At 41.9% G+C, this 13,667-nt stretch overlaps 1 protein-coding gene across 1 annotated transcript in view; it reads left to right on the top strand.

Annotated features, from left to right (window-relative positions):
• Window positions 1–12,904: 12,904 nt before the first annotated feature.
• The window catches only part of acsl6 (acyl-CoA synthetase long chain family member 6), a 117,360-nt gene continuing 116,597 nt past the window's right edge, over window positions 12,905–13,667 (top strand). Inside the window, exon 1 of the mRNA XM_052099630.1 lies at window positions 12,905–13,013. The gene's annotated coding sequence lies outside the window, so the exon portion shown is untranslated. The remainder of the gene's footprint in view (window positions 13,014–13,667) is intronic.

The following is a 13,667-nucleotide window of genomic DNA, read 5'->3' as shown; positions in this document are numbered from 1 at the left end:
GCCCTCGGCTCCACCTCCTGAGCCATCCTCGGCTCCACCTCCTAGGCCTTCCTCTACTCCGTCTCCTGAGCCTTCCTCTGAGCCTCCAGAGCCTCCCTCAGCCCCGCCTCCAGAGCCTCCCTCAGCCCCGCCTCCTGAGCCTCCCTCAGCTCCGCCTCCTGAGCCCCAGAGCCTCCCTCAGCTCCGCCTCCTGAGCTCCCAGAGCCTCCCCCAGCTCTGCCTCCTGCTCCTCCAGAGCTTTCCATGGGTCCGCCTCCCTTGGCTCCGCCTCCTGGGCCTCCAGAACCTCCCACAGCTTCGTCTCCGGGACCTGCCCCTGTCCTGAAGTTGCCTCCCAGGCCTCCTGGACCTGTCCCTGTCCGATGGCCACCTCCCAGGTCCCCTGAACCGGCCCTTGCCTTGTGGCCAGCTCCCAGGCCATCCAAACCGGCCTCTGTCCTGTGGCCACCTCCCAGGCCCCCCGAACCGGCCCCTGCTCTGCGGCCATCTCCCAGTCCACCTAAACCCGCCCCTACCCGGTGGAAGCTTGCCAGGCCACCCGACCTGGTTCCCAGCACACACCCCCAGAGACTGCGAATCTGCCCTCTCGCCCTCCTTTTTCTGTCTCCGTGTCCCTTGTGCCCCCCTTGGCCTGCCTGTCCGCCCCTCGTTGCTCCCTGGACTGCCTGCCTGCCCCTCGTCGCCCCCCGGACTGCCGGTCTGCCTCTCGTTGCCCCCTGGACTGCCTGTCTGCCCTTTGTGCCCCCTGTCATTTGTCAGTTGTTCTTCCTGTTTTTTTTGTTTTGTTGATCGTCTGGTATCCGATCCTCAGGGGGGGGCTATGTAACGGTTACCCTGTCTTGTCTCACTGTTGCCCTTTGTTTGTAATTTTGTCACTTTTGTTATTCCTTAGTTTTCACTTTTGTCACCCTTGTACCTCCATAGTCTTGTTTTCCCTCGTGTTCACTGTTCATTGTTTTCACCTGCCCTTGTTAATTTGCCTTTGGTTTCTGTTAATCACCTTGTCACCTAGTTTGTGTTCTGTTTGTTCATTGGCCCCTTTTTCCCATGTTTTTGTATTTATATCCTGGTTTTTGGTTTAGTCCTTGTCTGTCGTTGAATGCTGTTGTACGTAGTTTGTGCTCGCTCCCATGCCTGTGTTCCCGTGTTCCAGTTCCTGTGTTTTCGTGTTTTGTTTTCATTTGCCCATCGTGGTAGTTTTGTTTATTCCATGCCTGTGTTCCCGTGTTCCAGTTCCTGTGTTTTCGTGTTTTGTTTTCATTTGCCCATCGTGGTAGTTTTGTTTATTCATGCCTGTTTGTTTCCTTTAATCAATAAACCCGCATTTGGATCCTCATCCCTTGTCTGACTCCGACCTCATTCGTTACACTCACATTTTCCCTTAAATGTGCTTGATCTATGTTTTCTTGCAAACTCTAATGGGTTAATGTTTCAGACTTTGCATACCATGGTTACCCGAAATCATATGTGTGGCATATTTGGTCTCTATAACTTGGTATTTCGAGGATTGAAATGACTGTGTACATGATATGTCGATAACAACAACATATTAGTATTACAAGTATATTTCCTAGTTTTCTTTCTTGCACATGCAATGAGAAATGTGAGAACAAAAGAGCAATAAACCAAATTCCTGCCTGGAACCCAAACCCTTCTCATTGGTCGAGCCAATGAGAGGTGGGACATGTTTTCTAAGGGTATAAAATTGCTGCGCCCACTTCCTCTCACTCTCTTAGTCCTCTTACTTCCCTCATCTCCTTACAGCTTAGTTCTTCCTCTTAGCTCTTATCTTCTTCCTCTCTCTTCCTTTTCAACTCCTCTCCTCTTACTTCACTTCTGGACCTCCCTTGGACTTCTCCCGGATCTCTTCAAGCCATCTTACATTTTTCTCTTCTCTTCTGCTGAACATTGCAACTTCTCGGAACAACCCTTCAACTCTCTCTCAACAAGTGAGTTTCAACTCCACGCTCTGGAAACACCGAACCGAAATCCTCCGTCTCAAAGGACGCTACGAGGACCCGACATACGTGCAGACTTGCTCAGCGACACACAGAGTTCCTTTATGCAAGTATTATTTCACCTAAAATTCAAACGCGTTAAAGTGTGTAATTCCATTTGCTGGCTCTTAAGGGTTAACTGTTGTAATAAGTTGCTATCCATAATAATCTCTTTATTTTCCTTATTGCTTCTACTCTGTTTATTTTATGTTTATTTTATGTTACATGTTAAGTGTCTGTTTGTCAAGTGTAGTGATATATTCTAGTTCCTTGTATTAAACCCAATTATATGCTTGATTGTCTGTGTGTGTTGATCATAAAACAAAGCCTCTTTAATGTGCGATTTTAAGCTACGAGCTGATATTATCAAAGTAAGTTAACGTGCTTTGATGAGTAAGCTTATAACTAAGAATAAACCTTCAAGGGAATTGATCAGGAATATTTAGCAAAGCTGTTCGCTGGACGAACTGACTGGTTGTGGTAGCCTACGGGTCAATTCCATTGAGGGTCTAATTAAATTAATATAGCCTGTCTGCATATAATGTATATTCCTAATTAATTATAATTCGTGGTGTTTAATTATCTATGTATTTTTGAAGCAGACTCCTGGACTATATAAGCCCTTTTTGGGGCGTTTTTACAATGTGTATGGGTATCCGGGTCAAATCGTCTGATTAATCATTGATTACGATCATTGAAATTAATTATACATTTCCCCAAACCTGACCTGCATACCCTACACCTGCCTCTCCTCCCACAGTGGTGACCCTCCAGTCGTCCATGGCTCGTCCTGTTTTGCCCGCTCCACCTGCCAGCAAACCAACCCCCACGCCTGCCTTGAGCAATGAGCACCCCGTGGGGACCCGGGGTAGAATAGGTCCCTAGCACCCCCTTGCTGATCGTAAGAGGCGACAAATGGGGCAACTTGTATGCCGTGAGTTGCGACTCGTGTCAGTGGAGGAAGAGATCCTGGTGCTTGAGGATTTTGGCCTGCTGTGGCCGCCATATGTCCAACACATCACTTTGGCTCCTACTTCATTCAGACGAGAGGTTGGAATGGCCCATTCCAATCAATCGGCTTGTCAGGATTTGCCCTGGACTTGGTTCAGAATTACAACCAACTATTTAGTTTTCACCTCTTCCAGAAGGCACTGGCGTAGGGTCAATTGAGTAGTATAAATCTTGTATTTATATGCTCAAGTATATCATTTCTCTATCCTTGGTGTGCATCCGGTGGATTCCCGCGGCACCGTACATCCCCTTGTAGGACTCCGAGGTGGGTGAGGAGCAGAGATAATGAATTTATTTTTTCTAAACATGGCAAATAAACAAAATACCAAAAAACGGATACTGGAACAAGACTTGGAAGTCGAACTAACCACTAACCTTTTTTCTTCAAAAGAAGGAAGTTGGCAAAGATTTATTTTACTTGAGTCTCTATCAATTGACAGCCCTCTCACTAAACTGTCTCCTTTTGCTATTCAGAAAGGAATCACAGGAATAGCAGGAACAGTCAAGGATATTAAAAAGCTGCGATCGGGACAAATTTTGGTGGAGTGCGCTCGGAAAGCAAACTCAGAGAACTTATTACGAGCAACAAAACTGGCTGGAGTCACTATGAGAGCATTCTGTCACCCTTCTCTGAATAATAGCAAAGGAGTGATCCGCACCAGAGAATTGCAAGACATGGATGAAGCTGACATAACCTCAGAACTGAATCATCTAGGTGTGATTGATGTCAAAAGAATAAATATAAAAAAAGATGGACAAATAATTCCAACAGGAACATACATTCTGACTTTTCACAGACCTCTCCCGCCAGAGAGAATTCAAATAGGATACCTAAGTGTCACTGTAGATATCTACATACCAAACCCGTTGAGATGTTTTAAATGTCAGAAATTTGGTCATGGTTCTGCTGGATGCAAAAATAAGGCTGTTTGCCACAATTGTGGTAAGGATGACCATGAAACAAATTGTACTAATTCCGCTAAATGTAAAAACTGTCTTGGTGACCATGCAGCCTCATCAAAGAAATGCCCTGCTTGGATTAAAGAGAAGGAAATACAAATAATTAAACATACAAAGAAGGTGAGCTATCCTGAAGCCCGAAAACTTGTTGAAAGTCTCCCTGCCTTCACGCTGACTAGATCCTACTCTGCTGTGGTCAAACCAAATATACGAGAAATTAGTACTCAGATGGAACTGACTTGGATTTCTACAGACAAACCTCAAGTTATTAGTAGTAATAAGAATTCATCTCCACAAAAAAGCAAGAATGTATGTATCCAAACTAATCCGACTCAAGATACCCAGTTGGAACAAAGAGAACCCAGAGAGAAAAAGAAATCTCAAAATTCAGTAACTCTACTACCAAACCAAGATAAAAACAGAACTTCAAAACATGACAACCCAAAAGATGTCGAAATGTCAGAACCTATGACTAGTCAAAGTCGTAGTCTCTCCCCTAAGTGTAAGAATAAAGGACTTGTACCTATCCTTCCCACTTGAAGATGAGTGATCTTTTAGTCCAGTGGAATTGTCGGGGTTTAAAAGCTAATTTTGCAGAGCTGCAACGTTTAACTTCTGTTTTGAACCCCTTGCCTATTGTATTCAAGAGACTCACTTATCTCCAAATGATCCCCTGACTGTTAAAAATTTTAGACTGTTTAATGTTTATGGACCAAACGCACAAAGACCTTCTGGTGGGTCTGCCGTTTTGGTTAAAAAGGATATTATTCACAGTCACATTGTACTGGATACCCAAATACAGGCAGTAGCAGTACGTATCACCTTTCATAGAGTCATTACATTATGCTCTATCTACATACCTCCCAGCGAAGTTATTACATTGAAAGAATTGGACAAACTTGTAGCACAATTGCCGACTCCATGTATACTTATGGGTGATTTTAATAGCCATAATCCTTTATGGGGAGAAGATCGATGTGATGCTAAAGGAAAGAGAATGGAGGATTTTATACATAATAATGACTTGTGTTTACTAAATGATGGAACTAAAACCTACCTTCATCCAGGTCATGGCACGTATTCTGCAATTGATTTGACTATATGCAGTGCTGAAATCTTTTTAGATTGTACATGGCAGGTCTGGGACGATTTATGTGGGAGTGACCACTTTCCACTTATTACCTCATTTCCTCAATCGGATGTCCAGCAAAGACCTTCAAGATGGCAACTTAAAAAAGCAAATTGGCCTTCTTTCGAAATTATGTGTTATGAAAAATTTATTTCAGCAACTCAAGACAATCAGAACTCTATAGAAACTTTTACTGAACAGTTAATTGATATTGCAAATGAAACAGTTCCAAAGACATCCTCTAAATTGCACTGTAAAGCTAACCCCTGGTTTAACGAGCAGTGTAAAAAAGCTATCGGGGCACGGAAAAAGGCGGAAAGACTTTTTAATAAACAGCCTTCAACGGATAATTTTATATCCTTTAAAATTTGTAGAGCTCAAGCTCGCAGAATTTTAAATGAAGCAAAAAAGCAAAGCTGGAGACAATTTGTATCAAGTTTAACATGCTATACTCCCATGAAGAGGATCTGGAACATGATTCGCAAAATGAAGGGCATTGGAAATAGATTTAATATCCAACATATTAAAAAACTAGATATTCTCCAGACAAAGGAAATGGATATAGCAAATACATTAGCAGAATCTTTTGAAAAGAATTCGTCCATAGAAAACTGCCTCCCTGAGTTCCAGTCAATTCGAATAGAGCAGGAAAGGGAAAAATTGAACTTCTGTTCTGATAACAAAGAAGTACATAATCAACCCTTCAAGATGGATGAATTAATACACTCTTTAAAATGTTCCCATGACACTGCTGTAGGGCCAGACCAAATTCACTATCAATTCTTAAAGCACTTACCCCAAAGCATATTATCTCTTCTTTTAGATAATTTCAACTCTGTCTGGTCTTCTGGACAAATACCACCCTCCTGGAAAAAAGCAACCGTAATTCCTATACCTAAACCAGGAAAAGACCATTCAGATCCAAATAACTATCGACCAATCGCTCTTACCAGTTGCCTCTGTAAAACGATGGAAAGAATGGTAAATAATCGACTCGTTTGGACTCTGGAGTCGAAGAAACAAATAAGTGACTATCAATGTGGCTTTAGACGTGGAAAGTGCACCTTGGATCAATTAATCCGACTGGAAACTTATATTAGAGATGGTTTCATTAGAAAAGAACATGTTATTGCCGTCTTTTTTGACTTGGAAAAAGCATATGATACAACATGGAGATATGGGATTTTGAAAGATCTTTACCACATGGGTTTTAGAGGACGATTACCCATTTTTATTTCCAATTTTTTGGCTAGCAGATATTTTAAAGTCCAAGTAGGAAACACTTTGTCGGATATTCACAAACAAGAAATTGGAGTTCCTCAGGGAAGCATTCTTTCTGTCACTCTCTTCAGTATTAAAATAAACAGCATTGAGAGCATCATTGGATCTAATATATTCTGCAGCCTATATGTGGACGATCTCTGCATCTGCTATAGAGGGAAGAACATGAGTACAATTGAAAGACAACTGCAGTTATGTATTCACAAAATATATCAGTGGTCAGTTGAAAATGGATTCAAATTCTCTAAATCAAAAACAGTCTGTACCCACTTCTGTATCCAACGATCCCTTCATCTTGACCCAGAACTCTTCATTAATAGAGAACTGATTAGTGTCGTTAAAGAAATTAAGTTCTTAGGACTTCTTTTTGACAACAAAATTACTTTCATTCCCCATTTGAAAGCACTAAAAAACAGGTGTCTTAAAGCTATGAATATAATGAAAGTACTGGCAAAAACAAAATGGGGAGCAGATTACATGGTTCTTTTGAGACTCTATAGAACACTAATTCATTCCCGGCTGGACTATGGAAGCATAATTTATGACTCTGCCAGAGAATCATATAAGCAGATGTTGGACTCAGTACATCATCAGGGCTTACGACTCGGCTTGGGAGCATTTAGAACTTCGCCGATGCAAAGCTTGTACATCGAAGCCAATGAACCTTCACTTCAAAACAGACGATTGAAGCTTTCACTCCAATATACTATCAAAATAAAGGCAAATAAAACCAACCCCGCTTATTCGTCAATCTTCAACCCACAATTTACTCCTTTGTATGAGAGCAAACCTAAAAGTATCAGATCCTTTGGTATTCGTATTAAACCTCATTTGGAGAACTTGAATATAAATTTGAGCATTTTAAACCAAATACAATTCAATTCTATATCTCCCTGGAAATTAAAGAAGCCTAATATCAATTTGGACTTGACTCATCAGAAGAAAGGGGTGACCCATCCAAATGTATATAGACAGCAATATTTGGATATAAGAAACCAATTCCCCTACCATGTACCTATATTCACAGATGGCTCGAAGATGGAAAACAGTGTAACGGCAGCGATGGTGACTGGAAATCAACGCTATGGAATTCGTATTCCAAAAAAATGCTCAATTTTCTCTGCTGAGGCACGTGCTTTACTTTTAGCTCTGGAGCACATTGAAAATTCTCTGCAAAATTTTTTTATAATTTTCACTGACTCTAAATCCTGCCTTCAAGCAATGGACACTTTAAAAATTGATCATCCTCTAGTGGACTGCATCTTAACCAAAGTGGATTATCTACTAAATCAGTTCTTCAGCATTATTTTTTGCTGGGTTCCAGGACATGTTGGTCTTTCAGGAAATGAACAAGCTGATGCAGCTGCTAAGGAAGCTCTTAATCAGGAAGTTAACGAATGTCAAATCCCTCCCTCAGATATCAGACCGATTATTAACCGATACATTTTAATTAAGTGGCAAGAAGAGTGGAATTTGTGCAAGAACAATAAGTTGTATGTAATTCATCCGGAATTTGCTTAAAGGTGAAGACCCAACCCTATGTGTGTTCTGTAATATTCCCTTATCTGTCAAACATATTTTACTAGATTGTCCTGGTCTTAACGCAAGTAGAATGCTCTTCTATGAAGTTACCTCGTTAAAAGACTTATTTAATGAGATTGTGCCTGAAAAGGTTTTGGATTTCTTGTCATATGCTAATCTTAAAAAAAATATTGTATAATATGACTTGCTATCTATATTTGTTTTGTTTTTATTGTATTTATATGATATCTGTATTTTTGTAATTGAATTCTTGCCATGAAAATAGCTTTGATTGCTGACATGGCATTAAACAAAACATACTACTACTACTACTGAGCAATGAGCCAGCACTGCCAACTTCATCCGCCCGGAGGAGGAGGAGAAGAAAGGCCTCTGCTCTCCAGCCTCCGCCAACCACGGCCAACCAGCCAGCGCTGGTAGCCTCGAACGTCAGTGAGCCAACGCCTGTAGCTTCGAACGTCAGTGAGCCAGCGCCTGTAGCCTCGAACGTCAGTGAGCCAGTGCCTGTAGACTCGAACGTCAGTGAGCCAGCGCCTGTAGCCTCGACCGTCTCAGAGCCAGCGCCTGTAGCCTCGACCGTTCCAGAGCCAGCACCTGTAGCCATGACCGTCCAAGAGCCAGCGCATCTCGAGCCTTCCAGGGCTCCGCCTCTCAAGTCTCTCAAGCCTCCCAGGGCTCCAACTCTCGAGCCTTCCAGGGCTCCGCCTCCCGAGTCTCTCGAGCCTCCCAGGGCTCCGACTCTCAAGTCTCTCGAGCCTCCTAGGGCTCCGCCTCTCAAGTCTCTCGAGCCTCCCAGGGCTCCGCCTCTTGAGCCTCCCAGGGCTCCGCCTCATGAGCCTCCTACGGCTCCGCCTCCCGAGCCTCCCACGGCTCCGCCTCCTCAGCCTCCCTCGGCTCTGCCTCCTGAGCCTCCCACGGCTCCATCTCCAGAGCCACCCATGGCTCTGCCACCTGAGTCTTCCACGGCTCCGCCCTCCATGGCTCCGCCACCAGAAACTTCCATGGCTCCGCCTGCCACGGCTCTGCCCTCGGAGTTCCCCATGGCTGTGGTCCTGAGGCCGACTCCCAGGCCTCCCGAACCTGTCCTTGTCCTGTGGCCGCCTCCCAGGCCTCCTGAACCTGTCCTTGCTCTGTGGCCAGCTCCCAGGCCACCTAAACCTGTCCTTTTCCTGTGGCCGCCTCCCAGGCCTCCTGAACCTGTCCTTGCTCTGTGGCCAGCTCCCAGGCCACCTGACCCAGTCCCCGTCTTGTGGCCTCCTTGGTCTGCCTATCTGCCCTCTGTGCCCCCGTGGACTGCCTGTCTGTCCCTTGTGCCTCCTTGGACTGCCTGTCTGCCCCTTGTGCCCCCGTGGACTGCCTGCTTGCCCTCTGTGAAACCCTTGGGCTGCCTGTCTGACCCTTTGTGCCCCTTGGACTGTCTCTTTGCCCCTTGTGCTAGCCCCCCTTCACTCCTTGGACGATTTTGTTTTTTGTTTTTGTGTGTTTTTTTTTTTTATTTTATTTTTTTTAGGATCGTCTGGAATCCGCTCCTTTGAGGGGGGGTTATGTCACGATTCCCCGTTGTCTGCTCAGTGTTTCACCTGTCACCTCTCATAAAACTACACTTCCCATAATGATGAGGGCAGGGAAGAATACACTTCCCTGCCCTCATCATTGCCTGTCATTTATTGTTCTCACCTGTGTCTCGTTTGATCATCACTCTCCCTGTGTACTTAAGCCCCGTTGTTTGTTCAGTCCCTGTCGGTCGATGAATGTAGATGTTGGTAAATGTAAAGGTATGTTCTAATGATTTGTGTTCTCCTGCTCTCCTTGGATGTTTCCCCCAGCCTGTGTTTTCCTTGATGTTTATGTTTTGTTTTCCCCACGTGGATGTTTTGTTTGTTCCCCGTATTGTTTCATTCTGAGTTACCCTGTTTACAGTCTTGTTTCACTCATTAAAGAAGCGGCTTTTAGATCCCCACTCCTCATCTGCCTTCGTCTGATTCGTAACAAATAGCTTCTCTTCCACTATACAATAGTAACAACAGTCTTAGAGATGGAATCCAGCAAACGGCTGGCTCCCAGCACAACACTGACTCCTACACAAACTCGAGTAAGCCAAAAAAATCAAAAACTTTATCTACTGAATCCCGTCTGGCTAAGCAGTTTTGCAGATCAAAACTGACCCTGAACTGGCATTCTTCTTATTGGACAGGTAAGCTTACATAACTGCAAAGCATGTGAAATATAGTGCCATAAGAATTGATCTGTGTCATTTTAGCTAACTTGATCTTGCCTGCTAACGCTGACGAATTTCAAGCTACCTTGCTTCATAATTTTCTAATTATTTCAACGATTTCTTTATACTAAATGTCAGGCTAATGTCAGTGTTAATCTGTAATTATTTAGCAAGGTAAACTACAATAACACATGAAAATATAGCTGCAAGCAGCAATTAACACGTTCAAGCCTTTGAAGAACTTTCAAAGTATGCAAAAAAGGAATGTATTTGTATATGTATATGTGTTTTGTAAGTTGCTGAATTTGCAAACTGGTGTTAACTATGACTGATGTCTTGTGTTCAACGATCCTGAAACAGGATCATTGTTATGGTGGTCATTTAAAAAAATAAAAATAATAATTTTTATAAAGCCACAATGCACCCAAGCTCCAAAAAGGTTTTAGAAATTTTTATATTTATTTTAGGAATGATAGGCTTTTGGAGACACTTGGTCAAATCCTCATGATAAATGCAACCCCTAGATACCTAAATAAATAACTGAAGTTCAACTTTTCTCTGATAATTATTGACCTGAGGAGTCCTAGATGTAGTTCACAATAGCAGATAACATTGAATGATATACAATAATTTGCACACCATATACAGCCATTTTGCTGAAAAGTGATTTGCTGCAAAGTGAACATGAGCAATATTGTAGAATATGTAAGCATTTGGCCCCTACAAGAAGCATACCAATTTTCAACTTCATTGATAATTCTGTTGCAGAGATATGAGCATTTTTTAGTTGTAGAGCCTCCTATAGGCTAATGTTTTCGCAATTTTGTATGCAGACTCAATGTGTTGTCATACATGTGTATCAAGTTTCGTAATATTTGGTCTTTTCGTTTGGCAGATATTGGTCAATACGCACAAAATGGATGACTCCTGACCAATTAGTTAGCTTATATCTTCGCAACGCTTTGACGAGTCAAAATTTCTTTGATAACTTTTTGTCAGGAGGGTTCATAGTAGACACACCAATTTTTGTGAGAATCAGATATATGGCCTAGGAGGAGTTAGAAATAGTAGCTTTTTTAGAAAATTTGAATAGCGGCAACATTTTATAAAATTCCATAAAACTTAGGTATAGGTGAAGATATAGATATAGGCACAGGTGCACCACAATCGCCTGCTCCACCTGAGGACCCCTTGGCCGCCCCATCGTCGAGGGTAGTGAGAGCGGAGGAACGTGGGAGTCGGGTCCGGGCAGTGAAAAGTGCCCGCCACGACTTTGTGAGCTCCTCATGCACCAAGAAAGGAACTGGGGTAGAGCGCGGCTGCGTGTGGCACTCTGAGCCCAAGAACCAGTAATCCAGCTGCAAACACTCAGGGCAGGGTGGAGGGTTCCACTTCATTCCGATGCTTCCGGCAGCCTGGGCAAGCATGGCTGCCAGCTCCATGTCGACCTCAGACTGGGCGATCACACCAGAAGGTGGAAGCCCAGCCGAGTCCTCCACGTCAGACTGTAACAGCCTGCTCTCCGATGCTGCGATCAAAAATCTGCACTTATCTGTGTGAGAAGGGGAGAACCCGCTGTAATGTGCCGTATATCCAACAGCCGTTTTACACTTTAACAGAGGTGAATGGAATGCTAGTGGATACACTCTACACTGTTCGGCTCCGAAGAAGAAATCTGAATGAGTGGTTGCAAGCCGCCTCATTTATATCCATATTTCCGGGGGAGTGGCATGCAAATTCCACTCGCAAATTCACTGTAAAAAATATTAATACAATTCTGTTGACTGTACACACACACAGAATAGTATTAATTTTTTTTACAGTGAAGTTCTTGTTGAATGTAGTTCCCTATCTGTCACTCACTCAAAGTTGTGTGTGTCCTGACTACTAGTTGTATGGCTTTCACAGTATTTTTGGCTGTTGTATTTCTACAATTTATTTAAATTAAAATATAACTGTATACTGTGACTTTGCAGTAATCAGGGCCAGGAAATTAATGTAATGTAGCAGTGCAGCATTGCAGAATCAAAATTATCAAGTGTATATTTTTTAACTTATACTGCTTCTTAATTGTCACAGCTGTTAAGTTTTGTGTGCTGCTTAATGATATCTGTTTGCAGCTGTTGCCTACTCTTCGAAAATTGTGTTCATGTTTCTAGATAGTTATGAGTAGATAATTTAGTAAGTGTATATACCCCTGTTTTATTCTAGTGTATTTTGTTTTTTTTATTGGGATGTTTTGATAGCTTAATCTCAAAAAAAAAAAAAAAAAACCTGCTTCCATTGCAAGAACAAAAAAAAAACAGGGCACTTATTCTGAAAGAAAACAATCAAATCATTTGTTGCCATATAGTTGCAAGATTACAGATATATACACACAAAAAATATTTTTGCCTATTTTCAAGATTTATCCATTTCAACTGAATATAAAATCTAATTGAATTGCCTAATCTTTAACTAAATAAAATGTATAAATAAAAAGTTTTATTAATGACATTTAATTCAAGACTATTCAATTAAATTAGATGGAAATTTGTTATTCAATTGAAATTGATAAATCTTAAAAATAGGCTAAAATATTTTGAGTGTATATTTGTACTCTGAGATACATGTTAACTAACTTAAGATCGCTCCCGGTCTTAAAACTAATAAACGCAGTGATCACGATTATTCTTCTGTGTCAAGTAAATCTTTGTTTGAGCGAGGTGTCATCTTCATCAGGAGCAGATATAAGCCCCTCCCAAGATTCACTGAATAAGCGAAAGTAAAAGAATGGCCGGAAAACAGCGTTATAAATCTCCTGCTGCATTTTCCACTGTTTATTAATTCGAAAAAGAAAAAAACGTTATTCTTTTGGAATATAATCAATTGTCAGGTAAGCGATTACGATATTTTTCTAACTTTAATCGTAACCTATTTAATCCAATGGTTTTCTGTGTATAATAATAAATTAGGATTGCTCATATGGTCAATTATTTTGTTCGATAACAATCAAATATCGCGCAACAAATTGGTTGTATAGACCATGTTTTACACATGTCTTGTGTGGCCTGTATTTAATGGACAATGGATATGAGTTTGTGTATGAGAATTATAAAACTTCATGGTCTACGATCTAGCAATTGACGATTGTGAAAGCGAAAGTAGCCTACTTCCTAAAATAGCTTTATGTCGTATAGTTACTTAAGAGTTAGGATTTGACGATACATTTGTCAAATGAGGTCATTGTGTACATTTTCTTCGGTTTGGTTTATTTTATTAAAGGTTTTGGGCTAAACATAGTTTTTTTTGGTCACTGGTGGTCATGTAACGGTTGTGATGACGCAAGTGCACAATATGACGCCTGTGAGCTTTCGACAAAAGAGTGTGTGCATGCTTTTGAAGCAATACAAATACACTAAAAAGAGTGTGTGCATGCGTACTTACGCTCATTAAAACTACTGGCTAGTACACACTGCAGTTAAAAGTGAACCTAATCAGATTTTATTTCACTCACATGTGACACAGCATCTTGGATGACCATGTGAAA

This window comes from Xyrauchen texanus, chromosome 31 (genome assembly GCF_025860055.1).
Source record: "Xyrauchen texanus isolate HMW12.3.18 chromosome 31, RBS_HiC_50CHRs, whole genome shotgun sequence".
In the NCBI taxonomy this organism is placed as follows: Eukaryota; Metazoa; Chordata; class Actinopteri; order Cypriniformes; family Catostomidae; genus Xyrauchen; species Xyrauchen texanus.
This window is presented reverse-complemented; position numbering and strand designations above follow the sequence as displayed.